The sequence below is a fragment of the Thamnophis sirtalis genome, unplaced genomic scaffold (genome assembly GCF_051295495.1).
Source record: "Thamnophis sirtalis isolate CommonGarterSnake01/CBP01778 unplaced genomic scaffold, rThaSir2_p1.2 scaffold_2, whole genome shotgun sequence".
Lineage (NCBI taxonomy): Eukaryota > Metazoa > Chordata > Lepidosauria > Squamata > Natricidae > Thamnophis > Thamnophis sirtalis.
The window spans coordinates 15,333,405-15,350,513 of record NW_028261382.1 but is presented as its reverse complement, the minus strand read 5'-3'; positions in this window follow the sequence as shown (position 1 = coordinate 15,350,513).

The following is a 17,109-nucleotide window of genomic DNA, read 5'->3' as shown; positions in this document are numbered from 1 at the left end:
AGATGTCTCTGTGGTCATGTGGCCAACTTGACTAAACACCGAAGGTACATGGAACGCTGTTACCTTCCCACCAAAGGTGGTTCCTATTTTTCTACTTGCATTTTATGTGCTTTTTGAACTGCTAGGTTGGCAGAAGCTGGGACAAGTAACAGGAGCTCACTCCATTACACGGCGCTAGGGATTCGAACTGCCAACCTTTCTGATCGACAAATTCAGTGTCTTAACCACTGAGCCACCGCATCCCTTTATCAGAACGGTAGGGACCCTGAAGTTTTTTCAGGGGGCTTACATTCCTCAGTCTGGAGCCACCACTAAAAAGGCCTTGTCTCTATCTTCTCTTTCTTTTTATTCATTTGTTTAAATTTAAATGTTATGCGGGTTTTGTTGCTTAGGCAATGTTCTTTAAGCCTAGCCTATTTTGTAGCTTACAAAGTCAGCCTATAATGAGAATCTGTATTGAACTAAGTTGGATTTTAGGACTCATGATAAGCTAAAGCACCAATCTTAAAACATCTCTTTTTTGGGGGGGGGGGAAGCTGTTACTTCTGGAACATAAAGACGAACCACTTAGACCACTCTGCCTTAAACCAGTGCCATCCAGATGTATAGGGATTACAAAATCCAGATGTCCCAGTCGTCTCCAGGGCACTAGTTTTGAAAACAATTGCTTAAGTTAATAACGCCCATAAATCAAGACACTAGAGGGAGTCTGATCTACAGAGCAATGAAAAAACTCCATAATTCCATTAGCAGCTGAATACCTACAGAATCACCTAGAGAAGACAATGGAATGAAACACTGCAAGCCTTTTTGTTTTGTTTTGCCTTCAGTTGTAGCATCAGAACGTAACCGATGACATTTCTAAGCCAACTCTATTGCTTTGGTTTTGTTTTAGTGGGGTGTGAACCCACTTTCAATGATTTGTTCAAGAAATCGTGGCTTAACACTAGAGTAAAAATTCAGCACCTCTCAAAACTATAAATGGAGGGATAGAGCCAAGATCACATCAAGTGTTAATACCACTTTATAAGGCCTTGGTAAGGCCACACTTGGAATACTGCATTCAGTTTTGGTCACCACGATGTAAGAAAGGTGTGGAGACTCTAGAAAGAGTGCAGAGAAGAGCAACAAAGATGATTAGGGGACTGGAGACTAAAACATATGAAGAACGGTTGCAGGAACTGGGTATGTCTAATTTAATGAAAAGAAGGACTAGGGGAGACATGATAGCAGTCTTCCAATATCTCAGGGCCTGCCACAAAGAAGAGGGAGTCAAGCTATTCTCCAAAGCACCTGAGGGCAGGACAAGAAGCAATGGGTGGAAACTAATCAAGGAGAGAAGCAAGCTGGAATTAAGGAGAAATTTCCTGAGAGTTATAACAATTAATCAATGGAACAACTTGCCTCCAGAGGTTGTGAATGCTCCAACACTGGAAGTTTTTAAGAAGATGTTGGATAACCATTTGTTTGAAGTGGTATATGATTTCCTGTCTGAGCAGGAGGTTGGACTAGAAGACCTCCAAAGTCTCTTCCAACTCTGTTATTCTATTCTATTCTAAACCTAAAATATTTCTTCCTTGGAGACATCAGGGTTTCCCCATCCTCAGGCACCTAAACTGAATTGTTTCAAGAATTATTATATAATAGCTATTAATATGAAGACACCATGAGTTTAACCTAGAGTTGAAAATGTTATCTTTTGCTAGCATTGCAGCAAATACTTCAATCCTTGACTTTCCTTACTCAGTAATAAATGCAGGCATCAGGCTCAAAATTTGGAAATTGTGAGTTGTAGTCTCTCCTTAGGCATAAAATCATCTGGGTGTCCTTAGGCCAGTCACTCTCTCTTAGCTCTAGGAAGAAAGCAATGGCAAACTACTTCCAAAATCTTGCCAAGAAAACTCTAGGCAGTCACCGGAGGTTAAAAACTGACTTAAAAGTGCATCCCCCCCCCCAAAATCAAAGCCAATCCTTTTTTGTGTGTAATGTTCTATTAGAGCTTTAACCAGAAATTTACCATATTGAACAGGAAAAGATGAATAAGTCAAAATCTGAACTCTAGGAATCCTGCCCTTAAATTGATTGAGAATCCATTATATTTGTCTTGGTCCTTTTTGGAAAAATACTGCTGTTCTCTACTGAACACAGTTTCCGAATGTTTCCATATCTCTAAATCAAGAAGTTGGAAATGTAAGCCGTTCAGAAGTTTAGGAGAGGAAGTGGAACAATGTGGCACACAGACTTCACACAGCTCACAGAGCACTTATGTTCTCCTATCCCTGCAGCTAAGTAGCAAAGTTGGAAAAAGCATCTCTTGGAGATTGTAGAAGGCTGCCGAAAAAGACCATCAGGGGTTCTCAGTGGAAGGCAGATTTTTATGTTCAAAATTATGATGCAAGAACACTGTTACTTTTGGCTCCCCCAGTGTACACAAACACATGTTCCTGGGAATGTCATAACATTTCAAAATGCATAACCCAGTAGAAAGCGCTTGGTGACATTCTCTTTATCCTTCTGCGTTTCTGACTTTCTCAGTATCCCAGGCAGACCAAAAAGAAAATTGCTTCCATGCATCAACTATCTCGCAATACTATTCCAAGTGTGTCTTTTTCGGAAACAAGTCTTGCTAAATTCAGTGAAATTGACTCTCAGATATCAGGAGGGACGAAACCTGCCTTGTTCGGTTGTTATGTTAGTTGTTCGTTTAATGGCCATTCAAAGTTACAACAGCACTGAAAAAAAGTGACATGGCAATTTTTCACACTCATGAGCCTTGCAGGCTCCCCATGTTCATGTGATTTACATTCAGATGCTTGGCAACTGACTCATAGTTATAACGATTGCAGTGTCCCAGGGTTACACGATCCCCTTTTGCAATCTTCTGGCAAGTCAACAGGGAAGCCTGCTTCACTAAACAACCATGTTACTAACTTAACAACTGCAGTGGGTTCACTTAACAAAAGTGGCAAAAAAGTAATCAAATGGGGCAAAACTCATTGAACAAATTTCTCACTGAGCTACATAATTGTTGACTTCAATTGTAGTCGTACATCGAGGCCTACCTGTTTAATAGGTAACCAAGATTGACTCAGCCTTCCATCCTTCCGAGGTGGGTAAAATGAGGACCCAGATTGTTGGGGGCAATAGGCTGACTCTCTAAACCGCTTAGAGAGGGCTGTAGAGCACTGTAAAGCGGTATATAAGTCTAAGTGATATTGCTATGTAAAGCACTATGAAGCGGTATATAAGTCTTAATTGCTATTGCAATTGCAGATTAACTCTGCCCACTGCCAGGAGTTTGATCCTGACCAGCTCAAGGTTGACTCAGCCTTCCATCCTTCCAAGATGGAAAAAATGAGGACCCAGATTGTTGGGGGCAATAGGCTGACTCTGTAAACTGCTTAGAGAGGACAGCTCAAGGTAGGTAATCAAGGTAATCAACTCAAGATTATTGGGGGAAATAGGCTGACTCTGTAAACCGCTTAGAACTCTTCACAGTAAAGCACTGTGAAGTGGTATATAAGTCTAAGTGCTATTGCTATTGTGAGTGATTGTTAGTGTGGGTCAAAGGTGGGTTGCTGCTGGTTCGGCCCAGTTCGGCTGAACTGGTAGTGGCAGGAGGCTCCGCCCACCCGCCGGGACGCTACTGCGCATGCACAGAAGCATTGCGTGTAGGCACGTGAGTGAACCTAGTAAACTAGTTAGCAACCCACTACTGGTATGGGTGATCCTTATTCATACCTTTCTTTCAAGAAATGTTACATTAAACATTGGTTCCCATTCATGGGGATATATATACTTTCGGCATTGTTATCTTAATAGAGTGAACATATAATCTTAAAAAAAAAACTGGCAAGAGAAACAAGTTCAGACCACACTGAGCTATAAGATGATTGTTCAAGGCTCAGCTGGCATTATTGAAACGTCCTGCTCTTCCTACTCTTGTGTAACGCAAGGCTTCCTGTCTACCTCTTTTTCACTGCTGGAGATTTATTTGCCTTTTACCCTTTTGCTGTCATCCTTTTGCTTAATGAAAGTCCTCCTGTTCTGCAGATGATTAGGGAACCCAGAGTTAATTAAAAGCATTTATATCCAATCTTTTCGCAAGCACTCAGTGATGCAAGCTCCATGGGACAGGGAAGAGCTGATTAATGAAATAACCGTTTCTTTCCACCCCTTCACTTTGTATAATTAATGTTCATAATCTTTCATTATACAGGGTTCCCCACCCCACCCCCAGATTTTGGGATTTTCTGTGTGAAGAACCAGAAGTTCTTCTCTCTTTTTTTTTTGGTCTCATCTCTCCAGTCTTCCTGGCATGAAGGAGACCCAACTGTTCTGTTTCTGTAGATGAGCTTTCTCGGGAAAAACAATCCATAAGAAATTAAATGACCCGTTCTATTAATATTATCCTTGTGTTGTCACTTATTAATTTATTTTTTGGCTGGGGTTATCCTCCTCCTCCTTCTCCTCCTCCTCCTCCTCCTCCTCCTCATCATCATCAGTTCTTATTGTTCCAAATTGGAATGATCAAACATAATGCAAGAGATAATGGAAACATAATCATATTAATAGTTTGGGGTGTGTGTGTGTGTGTGTGTGTGTGTGTGTGTGTAATGAAGCAGAACATGAAGTTAAAATGAAGCATGAAGCCAGACAAAGACGCTGTAAAAGCAAGATTTAAGGCATCCTTTTTCAGCCTTTTGCCCAAAACATTTCTAGAGAAAAGGGTGGGTGAAATCCTGGAAGGTGTTTTCTAAATTAGACAAAGGGCTCCTGGCTTAGCTTGCAGCTTAAATGGCTGAGCTTGAATTTTCATCCTGGCTACTTGCCACACAGGGAATCATTTGGTCCGTTCCACCCCCCCAAGTCAGAACGCCAACAGGAACCATGGCTGTAAGGTGTCTACGGAGACTCTCAATCACCCAGTTCATGGTTGTCCCAAAGATCCTAGACTTTCTTGACTTTTTTTTCTTGGCCTTTAAAATGTTTCACTTCTCATCCAAGAAGCTTCTTCAGTTCTTATAAAGGAGAATATTTGTAGCTCAGGGTTGACAGGAGGAATCCTTGATGTTCTCTGAGCATGCTTGTTTACTTGCAGACGTTTCATGACCCATACTAGGTAACATCATCAGTGGTAGAAGGGAGCGGGGTTTGCAGAGGGGAGGAGGAGGACAACTATGGGATCCTTAGCGCTCACTGAGCTTGATTGTTTCCTTGCAGGCATTTTATGACCCAACTAGGTAACATCATCAGTGCTAGAAGGGAATGGGGTTTGCAGAGAGGAAGAGGAGGAGGAGTATAAGGAGGAGGACTATGGGGTCCTTGGTGCTCTCTGAGCTTGCTTGTTTTCTTGCAGATGTTTCACTCCCCATACTAGGTAACATCACGGAAAATGTATGTAGTTAAGCAAGTGAGTTTTGCCCCGTTTTAGCCCCGGTTGTGAAGTGAATCACTACAGGTGTGAAGTTAGCAACACGGTTGACTTTGCTGAGCAGAAGGTCCCAAAAGAGGATCAATCACATGAACCCGGGACACTGCAATCGTCGTAAATAAGAGTCAATAGCCAGGCGGCTGAATTTTGATCCCATGATCGTGGGGATGATGGTGCAATGGTGATAAGTGAGAAAAAAATGATCCTGTCACTTCCTTTCAATGCTGTCATAATTTTGAACGGTCTCTAAAAGAAGTCTCTATCTGTACAATCTGGCCCTACAGAAATGAACATGGACTTTTAGAGCTATTAAAATGGCTTGGTCCAGACAGGTGTCTATGTCTCTCTCTCTGTCTGTCTCTCTGTCTCTCTGTCTCTCTGTCTCTCTGTCTGTCTCTGTCTGTCTGTCTCTGTCTCTGTCTCTCTCTGTCTCTGTCTGTCTCTCTCTCTCTCTCTCTCTCACACACACACACACACACGCACGCACACTTCCCTCTTGGCATCAGCCCCTTCCTCCAAATGGCAAATTATCCCACGCCTCCTCCATCCCTCCATCACGTGCCTCCTCGTTCCACAGGATACAGCCCCAGGCCCCCAAGCTCTCTCTCTCTCTTTTCATTTCCTGCTCCTTGTCCTTTATCACAGTTTGGGCCAGCTGAAAAGCCCTTCCAGAGTGGCTTTCATTTCAAGCCAGAGATTTCCTGGCAGCTGGACCCCAACAACGGCTGCATCCCATGAATGATGAGAAACGCTGAGGGGCGACAGCTCAGAACTGCCCAGGGTCCCGTTCCTTCACTCCTGCGAATGACACTCAACCCCCTGTTTTTTTAACACACGCACACACACGCACACACACCTCCCAATCACTTCCTCCCTCTCCCACTCCCCCCCACCCCCGTTGCCGGCAGATGTTCCAGAGAGGAGCCTTTGTCAGCCTGGCATATGGCTTGGCTCTCCGAGAGACGTCAAATGGTTAACTTGCTTCGCTCAAGGCAACACCAGCGTTTTGTGCTGTGGGTGGAGGCCGGAATGCAGTCGGTCTTGGGAGGCTGTTTGGAAGAGTTCCACGTGGGGCCAAATTCACCGTTATGCTAAGAAGTTGGATCTGTGCCCTCTCAGTTTTGAAGCCTTCTCGTTGGGAATAGTGAAGGATGGGAGATGTGGATGTTAGAGAGACCCTGTCTAAAACTCCAAAACCCACCCCCAAAACCCATTCATCCCCCCCTCATTGGTGGGAGTTCCTATGCCTTGCACGGTTTAAGGCCCCCTACCCATTTTTTGAGAAAAGGTGCATTCTTTTAAAGACTACAATGGCTGGATTTGCATTGTCTATCAAGCCAAAATGAAATAAAATGTAAGAAGCATTCAACTTGCATGATCTTAAATGGAGCTTGTCTCAGCTTTCCCCTACACAGGGCGCCTTCAGGATGCATTGGAACATATTGGTTGGCAATGGAGAATCCCCTGGGCCTTGAATTCTGCTAGCTGTAGCATCAAAACATCTGGAAGGTACCAAATGTGGGAAGAAAGCCATTAGAAAATTTCCCTTGAAAATAAGGAAGTGATCTTCTCCGGTCTTCACGTTGGTCCATCTAGCATGGGGAGGACTTCCCAAAGGATCTCCAAATAGCAAACGGAATTCATTTAAACAAATGTAACTTCACGTATATTGGAAGAATGTCCCTGATTTTTGCATATATACTGATGGGGTGGGGGGGTGTTGAACGGACTGTGACTAGCCAGGAAAATGTTACGGTGAATAACTCAACAAAGATGTTAAGTCAATGGGTGATAACTGGGAGGGGGAAGCATATTCCATGCTACACATCATTAGGAAAGATATGAAAATCATACTGCCAAGAAACTTAATATAAATCTACCAGACATAGACATCTGGAATATTTTGTACAGTTTTGGTCACAACACTTGAAAAAGGATATGGTAAAAGTGGAAACCCGGGGACGTGGAGACACAGAAATGCAGTGGCTCAGTGGCTAAGACACTGAGCTTGTTGATCAGAAACGTCGGCAGTTCGGCAGTTTGAATCCCTAGTGCCGCATAACAGAGTGTGCTCCCGTTACTTGTCCCAGCTTCTGCCAACCTAGCAGTTCAAAAGCATGTAAAAATGCAAGTAGAAAAATAGGAACCACTTTTGGTGGGAAGGAAACAGTGTTCCGTGCTCCTTCGACGTTTAGTCATGCCAGCCACATGACCACGGAGACGTCTTTGGACAGCGCTGGCTCTTTGGGTTTGAAACGGAGATGAGCACCGCCCCCTAGAGTCGGGAATGACTAGCACATGTGTGCGAGGGGAACCTTTACCTTTTGGAAATGGAAAAGATGCAGAAAAGGACAACCAAAATAATGACAACAATGACTAGGGATAACATGAAAATAGAGTCTTCTAATATCCAAGGGGCTGCCACAAAGAAGAGAGGGTCAACCTATTCTGATGATGATATTCACCCATCGTGTTCGAAGAGGACCTTAACATTTAACAGGTTATGGACTGTGCATGATGTATCCACAGGGGGCTTGTAAGGCCTATACGGGCATGAAATGTTCTGCCACCTTTCGGGCGGACACGTGTGGGCACCATTGTTGCATCATTTGAAGCTCTGGCTTTGCGGAGGGCCTTGCTTCTCTTGTGCTACAGTTGTTCTTCTGTCCTCAGATGTCTGGTGGATCAGCGTGCGCCATGTCAATCCACCTTGTGCCAGGGTTTCTCAGGAGGTGGCGTTGATATCTAGGGACTTGAAGGAGGCTTTCAATGTGTCTTTCTATCGCTTCCTTTGTCCGTTGCTTTCTCTGAGACAGCTCACCATAAAGGAGCCATTTGGGCATGTGGTGGTCTGGCATCCTTGCAACATGGCCTGCCCAGCATGTCTGGGCTTTCATCAGCAGGGTGTAAACTGATGGCAGGCCTGCTCTGGAGAAGACTTCTGTGCCTGGCACCTTGTCCTGCCACCGGATCCTCAGAATTCTGCAGAGGCAGATCATATGGAAGTGGTTCTACTCCCTAGGGTGCCTCCTGTATACAGTCCAAGTCTCACTGGCACACATCATACATGCATACATGCAGTGGTGGGTTTCAAAAATTGTTCGAACCTACTCTGTGGGTGTGGCCTCCTTTGTGGGAGTGGCTTGCCACCCCTGTGACCGGATGGGAGTGGCTTGCCACCCATGTGACCGGATATGAAGATGCTGACGACACTTGTCAGAACCACCTTAAATTACCTCACACACAGCACTGGCATGCATAAGAATATGATATAAACTTTTTTTAAAAAAGGCATCTTTGGTTTGCGTTAAAACAACTTCAACACACGCAATGTTCTGATTGCACCACAAATGCATAGTCATCCTTACCTTTCACAGAGGCACTGAGTTTTATAAATATGAGCATGATAGTGTAGAATAATCATATCCAAGGACCAGTGGTGGGTTTCAAAAATTTTTGGAACCTCTTCTGTAGGTGTGGCCTGCTTTCTGGGTCCACTGGTGGAACCTCTTCTAACCGGTTCGGTAGATTTGACGAACCGGTTCTACCGAATAGGTGCGAACTGGTAGGAACCCACCTCTGCATACATATTCTACAAACCACCAAAAGGCAGGACAAGAAGCAATAGATGGAAACTAATCAAGGAGAGATCCAACTTAGAACTAAAGAGAAATTTCCTCTTAGCGAGAACAATCAACCAGTGGAACGGCTTGTCTCCAGAAGTTGTGGGCCCTCCATCACTGGAGGCTTTTAAGAATAGACTGGACAGCCACCTGTCTGGAATAGTACAAGCTTTCCTTCTTGAGCAGGGGTCCCTTCCAACTCTGTTCTTTTGTTATCCATATGAGAAACGATGTTTGATCACACACGGTGTAAAGAACATGGACAAGGAGAAGTTGTTCTCCTTCTGTCCAAGCATTAGGATCATCGAGTGAAGCAGTTTGGAAGAAGATTCAAAACAGACCACGCAAAGTATTTCTTTCCACAATACATAATTAACTTCTGGAATACATTGCTATAAACGTGGTGATGGCTATTAAGTTGGGGGAACAGAAGATAGGTTTGCCAAGGGTTTTTAGTGTTGAAGACTCATTGTTGGAGAAAATGAATTTCCTAACTCCAGCTACAGGGGAACAGCAGAGCAAGAAGACCTCCTGCTTGGAATACTCTAGAGATATTTATCGACCACTGTGAGAAACTAAAGTTTCTGGAGTAAAATGGGCTTTGACCTGATCCTCAAGGTTGCTCTTAATGTTCTTATTTCACACATCTCCTTTATTGCTTTAGGAGCCAATCCGGAGTGAAAACATGTGCTCTAAGTCCAAATCTTTTGAAATGGATGCTTAATTCTACACACCTATTAATTGTGTTGCAATATATTTGCCAATCCCTGAGAATGAATTAATCTGCTATCGTGCGTTAGGAGAATTCTCTGAGGCCAATGTAACCCTGACACAGAGCTTGAAAACTCTTTTTTCCTGTCTTTAACTTTCCAGAATGGGACACGGTGGCTCAGTGGCTACGCTGAGCTTGTCAACCAGAAGGTCAGCAGTTCGAATCCCTAGCCCCGTGTAACAGAGTTACTTGTCCCAGCTTCTGCCAACCTAGCAAGTTCGAAAGCACGTAAAAATGCAAGTAGAAAAATAGGCACCACTTTGGTGGGAAGGTAATAGCGTTCTGTGCGCCTTCGGTGTTGAGTCATGCCAGCCACATGACCATGGAGACGTCTTCGGACAGCGCTGGCTCTTTGGCTTTGAAACAGAGATGAGCACCGCCCCCTAGAGTCAGGAACGACTAGCACATATTTGCAAGGGGAACCTTTACCTTTACATTTAACTTTCCAGAGGAATCCCTCCAAACTGCTCACATCAGATATCGTTGAATCAACGAAAGCCCCCATGTGTCTTCAGAGTTCACTTTCCTCCAAAACGAAATAGGATAGTTGGATTCTACTGTCTAGGTAATGGAATTGAATTATTATTCAATTAATTGAATAATATACAGAGTCACATCCTGCTAGACCTGCTAAGAAAGCATCTTAATATTCACAGAGAAAGGGCTTCGGTTTAGTTTTTAATATGCTGTGTAATATATAGTATATTATAATATAGAATAGAATAGAATAGAATAGAATAGAATAGCAGAACACACACCCCGAGGGGAGTTAGGAGTGTCTTACCCCCATATGATTTCTTTTTTAGAGAGTAAGTCTCTGTGTACCAAGTTTGGTTGAAATTGCTCAAATTACACACACACACACACACGCACAGCACCTCTGTGTGTGTGTGTGTGTGTATGCATGTATGTGTGTGTGTGTATTCTGAGAAGCATACTTAAGAGGCATAGGGAGGCAAGGACATGCTACCTAATGAGCACGTAGGCACAAGGTAATTATTATTATTTTTTTTAAAAAGATGTCCCTTTTAAAATATTTTTTGTAATTTATCATGAAAATTACCAGGAAATGGGAGTTTTTCCAGTTAGAGAAGATTAGTCATTCTGCTGCAAAGAGACAGCCCTCTGTCAATACTCAAAAGCAGTCGCTTCCGTATTTATACATCACTGAGCTGTGTCTTCATATTGGGAAGCTGTTCCAGTGGGGTAACTTCTCCAAGATTCAAATGAAAAATAACCTCCACGGTAGAGGTATGTGTGTGTGTGTATGTGTGTTTGTTTGTGTGGTGGGATTAAAAAAAAAATACTACCGGTTATGTGGGCGTGGCGTGGCGGGCGTGGCTTGGTGGGTGTGGCAGGGGAAGAATACTTCAAAATCTCCATTCCCTCCCCACCCCACTAACCTGCTTTCCAGCTCTGTTCTCCTGTTCAGGGCAACAAAAAAAACCCAGCCAATCAGCCAGGACTCCAATCAGCTCGGACTCAGGAGGCAGAGAGTAGAAGGGGGCGGGGCCAGTCAGAGATGGTATTTGCCGATTCTCCGAACTACTCAAAATTTCCGCTACTGTTCACCAGAACTGGTTAGAACTGGCTGAATACCACCTCTGGTGGGGGTGTATTTAAATCAGGAGTGTCCAACCTTGACAACTTTAAGACTTGTGGACTTCAACTCCCATCCTGGCTGGGGAATTCTGGGAATTGAAGTCTGCAAATCTTAACATTGCCAAGGTTGGACGTCCCTAGGGTTTTAAGGGTTTTCCATATGCCAAAAACTCTAGTAACTGGGTTTGAATGGAACCCAGAATTTTGAAGGTTCTGGAGCTACCACTTCCTCAGTGTATGAATGGATGTCCCTTAAACCTGCCAAACGGAGGCCTTTTAATGAATACCCTGCATCAAAAATGCTGATTCCGGAGCATTTTGCAATTAAGGAGAAAAATCATTTGGACTGGGGGGAAGGGTAGGCTAAACCCCCCCCCCCCCCAACAACATGGCAATTCTAACAGGAATGAATCTATAAAACGTATAACTGTGACAGCCTGTGGTTAGAAAGTTTTATGTTTTTCTGCTGTTAATTGAGAATGGTTTGCTTCAAAGAGAGCTACTTTAAAAGAAAACAGAGTCCTTTAAGTTGTCGCCAAAGGGTGTCTCTATCTACAGGACCGATCCATCAATGAAGAAGCAACAGGAGCCCCAACGCATTTCATAATATTTTTCCTTGTCCTAAGTGGAAACTGGAAACAGCTGCAGCATGTAGAACAGCACATATAAAGAGGGCAAAAATTGACCTTAGGGTCATATGGGGATCGTCCACCCTAGAAAATGTGCAAAGAAGAAGAACAAAGATGATTTTAGGGGTCTGGAGGTTAACCCATTCGGTGAACAATTACAGGAACTAGGAATGTCACTTCTAACAAAGAGAAGGCCTAGGGCTGTGATGGCGTACCTATGGTGGCACGCAAAGCCATCTCTCCAGGCATGCCAACTGTTGCCCATTGCTCTTCCGGGTGAGCTTCCAGTTTCCGGTGTGTGCATGTGTGCCTGGAGGCTGAGCTTCCGGTTTCTAGTGCTCATGAGTGCATGAAAATCAGCTGGTCTTCGCATGTGCGGGAGCACCAGAAAATAGAAGAGCTCCATGTGTGCGCTGGGAAGCTGAGCTTCCAGTTTCTGCCATATTCATGCGCACCAGCCAACTCATCTTCATGCACGCATACATGCTAGAAACTGGAAGCTCAGCTTCCCGGTACACTCTTGCGCGCCGGAGAACTGTTCTTCTGGTTCCTGGCATTCACGCGTGCGCGCTCTCCCATGTCAGCACTTGGTGCCAAAAAGGTTTGCTAAACACTGGCCTAGGGGATGGATGTCCTCATTCCAAGTCATGAACTCCAGGAACTCAAGACTCTGACACTTTGTTCAGGTTCAAGAAATCCTTTAATTGAGTACATCATATCGGCACTTAGAAAGGTGAAACTAGCTCTAAATTATTCCCACGCTTAGGGATAGTTAAAAGAATGAGATCTCCCAGCTATCTCCCCACTATGTCTCTCAGGTCACATGGGTCAATTAGTCCAGATGTACCAGTAGGTTCCCACCCAACTTCGACAGGTGTCCATTGACATGACCTTGGTTCTTCCGCCAGCTGTTAGATATTATGGCTTGCCGGCTGAGGCACCACATTCCTGGGTAATGCCCTGCCCCCATGCTTTCCTTCCTCTCCCTTGAATGGCAACCAAGAAACGAAGCAGAAATAAGCATGGCTTCAGATGCAAGTTCACAATGACATGATATCTGACCTCCAGTGTTGGAGGGCTGTTACAGAGAAACGGGGGTGGACTTATTCTCCAAAGAACCAGAAGATGGGACAAGTAGTAACAGGTAGAAGTTCATGAAAGAGAGACCCAACCTAGAACTAAGGAGGAATGTCCTGATGGTCAGTGGAATGGCTTGCTGTGGGTGCTCCATCCCTGGAGGTTTTCAAGAAGAGACTGGACAATTAGGTTTGTCCAGAATGGTATAAGATCTCCTGCCTGAGCAGAGAACCCTATTATTCTACATTCTAAGAAAAGACCTTTGATATCTAAGATCCATTTTGAAGGGAGTAGAAGATGGTGCATGGTGAGGTGCGTTCTCCATTGTCCTTTTCTCCCTCCCTCCCTTCTCTACTTTCTTCCTTCCTCTTGCCTTTCCTTTCCTTCTTCCCTCACCTCTCCCCTACTCCTCTTCCCCTTCCTACCCGCTCCCCTTCTCTCATTCTCCCTTCCAGCTTCCTCTCCTTACCTCTATCTTCCTTCCCTCCTCTTCCTCTCCTCTCCTCCTCTCTTCCTTTCTTTTTCTATTTTTGTAGGTGTCTCTTCCAGCTCTTAATTTTTATTTTCTTGGGGTGGTATTTCCACAAACCCAAAAATAGTTAAATATCATTTCTTGTTCCCTTTCCTTCTTAAATCTATCCTGATTATGTTTCCCCCCCTCTTTTGTATCTTACTTTTGAATATATACTTATATATTGTTATTTTCTTCCTTATCCCCCCCCCCACACTCTTCATAGACGTTGTGGGAGAAAAACTTTCAACAATGTTAATCTGCTCTTCATTACACACGAGTATCTTTCTTGCACCAGCTGACTTACAATCTAAATGCAAAGAACGACTCCTTCCCCTCTACCCCATATATCATTCTCATAATTGTTGGCCTTCAAGCTGAAAAAAAAATGCAAATACATCAATCTCCTCTAGTTTGGCTGTTCTCGCTGCAATGTGTAATAAATCATACTATTGATATTCTTCCCACTTAACTCTAACTTCTGGATGTAAAGAAATCATTTCTCACAGCTACTGCCATTGGCAGTCAGATGGTTTCCCCTCTGTATGGCCGGCCTTTAACATTTTAAAATGTGCCCCGTTTTCCCCTTGTTTCCAGAGGTTTTGCCCGTAAAGCATGGCAGAAATGTGCTGCCTTTGGAAAGGCAAGATGGCCTTCTCTTCGGCTGAGATTTCCACGACTGAATTTGGTTGAATCTGTCTTAATTCTTTGGAATGAAGGATGAAGGTTTTCCAAACTAAATGTGAAACGCTTCCTGGCTGCCGATGGTGGAGAGTTTGGGCTTCCTTTCCAGATCAAATCCAATCTTGTTCTGAACCGACTAAATGCCTGAAATATTTATTATTTTAGTACGAAGTATTATGGTGTTGGGCTTCTTCATATGGAGGTTCCACTCAGCTGTAATAATGTTTAATAATACTACAGAAAGAGTCATTCTCATTATGGTGTGGAGACTTGTGAAAACATATAAGTTTCAGTAGGGAAGAAAATATGTGTCTTAGGGTTGAGTGGTTGGTTCTCTTCTTGCAGACTTCTCATCAACTTAGTCCTCTTTGGTTAGAATTCATACTTCTGTAGAAAGAACTTGTCCCAATACTTGATGATGAGGAATTAAAGGCTTTATTAAACTCCACAAATAGTGTGTTTAATAATGTCCCTCCTTCCGTTGCATTAAAATTGTAATTTGGGGTACTAACTCAGAAGTATCTGTAAATTGTGGAACTATTTTCCAGGATGTCAGAGTTTGTTGCAGCAATCATATTCTGAAAGCACATACAGGTAACTGATTCAGCGGGATTCATTAACTTCTCTTTATATATGATATAACACATGAAATAAATGTACAATACTAAACGCAGGTCCTTCCAACGTGGTAGTAAATGCAAGCAAACACAGGCAGAAGAGAGTTTTTTTAGTTCAGTTCCAGCAGCAGAATAGTTTTCAGCTTTAGCACAGACTTTAAACTAAGACACACCCAGGCTCCTAGCTGTCTCCAGAAAATACTGTTTCAGTTTCCAAACAGTCCCCATTGGCTGACCTTGTTGCCTATTCCAGTCTATGAATATACTCTGGCACAGGATTAACTTGATTACTATTATTTTAGCAGTTAGACTTATATACCGCTTCATAGGGCTTTCAGCCCTCTCTAAGTGGTTTACAGAGTCAGCATATCGCCCCCACAGTCTGGGTCCTCATTTCATCCACCTCGGAAGGATGGAAGGCTGAGTCAACCTTGAGCCGGTGAGATTTGAACCGCTGAACTGCAGATAACAGTCAGCTGAAGTGGCTTGCAGTACCTGCACCCTAACCACTGCGCCACATCTATTTTGTTTAATAGATTTTGTTTAGATAGTTGCTATTTATAAAAAAAAGGAAATGATACATCCATTTATATTTTGCTCATTTCTCTATTTAGAAACACTTCTTTCTGTCATCCATCCATCCATCCATCCATCCATCCATCCATCCATCCATCCATCTATTCTATATACTGCCTTTTCTTCCAGAAGCTGAAGGTGGCATATATAATACTCCATTTTCTAATATTCTGCTTACTGAGACAACTCTTAATGTGATCAGTTGCCACCTAGCAGTCACATTCACACAATAAACCAAGTTGGATTAATTAAGCTGTTTATTAAACTTCATTAAATTTACAAAACATAAGTTGAGTTCTCTACAGCTTAGCAGGCTAATGTCAACATCATTATTTAATTTGCTTGTGGTCCACAAGAAAGAACTAAGAAACAGTGTTAATTCATATATTTAGTTAGGTATGTATGAAGGCAATCAGGGTTTCCTCCAGAGAGAGAATGCTGCTTGAAGATCTGATGATAATCTCCTGACAATTTCCAGGCAATCTGTGTCTGTAAGGTGGTATGCATCAGCTTTCTTCCCCAACTTGCGGTTCTCCAGATGTGGTGGGACTACAAATTCCCAAAATTTGGTCCTACTGGCTGAGAATTATGGGAGCTGCAATAATATTTGGATGACACTAGGTTGGGAAAGGCACAGCTTTGCTTCTGGTGCTTTCTGTATATAAATTCTTCAATTTATGAAGTAGAATCCACTGGGAATTTATTATAATTATTGTTATCTCTTTTATTCATTAAACATGAAACCCAGTCAACTGAACATTTAAAAATGTGTCACAAATACCATTGATTGGTGCTAATGGTTGATATGGGTTGCTGCCAGGGCGCTAGGCATCAACCAAGTATCTTCTTAAAATATATGATGTTCCGAGCAGTGCATTTTTTTGCAGTTCCACTGGTGTTATTGCAGGAAGCTGCAAATTTTTGGACGTGGTACCAAGTGCCCCGATGACAATGGGCATCACTGTTACATGTTTCATCCATAGCTGTGTAGTTTCGATGGCCAGGTCGTGATATTTCGTGATTTTTTTTCCAGTTGCCTGCCGAGAGTAACCGGGTACCATTCCAGTACGGTGCTCTGGAGGGCCCTCTCACCCACCCACCCCCGTCCTCCTTACCTGTATTTGAGCTCTTTGGCGCTTCCGCGCACACGCACAGCGTGTACGGCGCCTGCACGATGCTCCGCCGAGCAGCTGAAGCATTGCGGAGGAGTTGCGGAGCATCGCAGGAGGTAAGGACGCATGTGCATATCCATGTGGTGGACGCCGGGCCCTGTTGCACCGTACCAGTTGCAACAGGATCTGGAACCCAGCACTGATCATCACCCAGCAAGAGTCAACCAAGCTTGGGACTCAAGACAGCCCACAGAGTTGCCCATGCATGGCCCCATGGAAGTCTGACAATCAATCAAAACACAAGCTCAAATTTATTTATTATTTATTTTATTTATTTATTATTTATTTTATTTATTTATTATTTATTTATTTGTCTTGCATGCCGCCCACTCCCGGAGGACTCCGGGCGGCTCACAAAAGACAAGGGAAAGGGGGGAACAAGACAAAAAGAACATATTAAAAAGAAAACCAA